The sequence below is a fragment of the Amblyraja radiata genome, chromosome 10 (genome assembly GCF_010909765.2).
Source record: "Amblyraja radiata isolate CabotCenter1 chromosome 10, sAmbRad1.1.pri, whole genome shotgun sequence".
Taxonomy (NCBI): domain Eukaryota; kingdom Metazoa; phylum Chordata; class Chondrichthyes; order Rajiformes; family Rajidae; genus Amblyraja; species Amblyraja radiata.
Window position 1 is genome coordinate 235895 of NC_045965.1, and position 985 is coordinate 236879.

Genomic DNA, 985 nt, shown 5'->3' on the forward strand with positions numbered 1-985 from the left:
TGCGGTGTTTGTGCAGCGTATGTGGATAGCAGTAAAAGGATCGGTCCGAGTCAGCATGGATTTATGAAGGGGAAATCCTGCTTGACTAATCTTCTGGAATTTTTTGAGGATGTAACTGGGAAAATGGACAAGGGAGAGCCAGTGGATATAGTGTACCTGGACATTCAGAAAGCCTTTGATAAGGTCCCACACAGGAGATTAGTGGAGAAAATTAGAGGTGTTGGGTGTAGAGTACTGACATGGATAAAGAATTGGTTGGCAGACAGGAAACAAAGAGTAGGAATAAACGGGTCCCTGTCAGAATGGCAGGCAGTGGCGAGTGGAGTGCCGCAAGGCGCGGTGCTGGGGCCACAACTATTTACAATATTGATGATTTAGATGATGGGATTAAAAGTAACATTAGCAAATTTGCAGATGACATAAAGCTGGGTGGCAGTGTGAACTGTGAAGAGGATGCTAAGAGTTTGCAGGGCGAGTTGGACAGTTTGAGTGAGTGGGCAGGTGCGTGGCAGATGCAGTATAATGTGGATAAATGTGAGGTTATCCACTTTGGCGGCAAGAACAAGGAGGCAGATTATATCAATGTTGTCAGATTAGGAAATAGAGAAGTGCAACGAGACCTGGGTGTCCTTGTACACCAGCCACTGAAAGTAAACATGCAGGTAAAGCAAGCAGTGAAGAAAGCTAATGACATGTAGACACAAATGCTGTAGTTACTCAGCGGATGAGGCAACATCTGGAGAGAAGGAATGGGTGACGTTTCGGGTCGAGACCCTTCTTCAGACTGATGTCGGGAGTGTGTGGGACAAAGATAGAATGTAGTCGGAGACAGTAAGACAGTTGGGAGAACTGGAAAGGGGGAGGGGATGGAGAGAGAGAAAGCAAGGGCTATCTGAAGTTAAAGAAGTCAATGTTCATACCGCTGGGGTGTAAGCTGCCCAAGCAAAATATGAGGTGCTGTTCCTCCAATTTACACTGGGCCTCA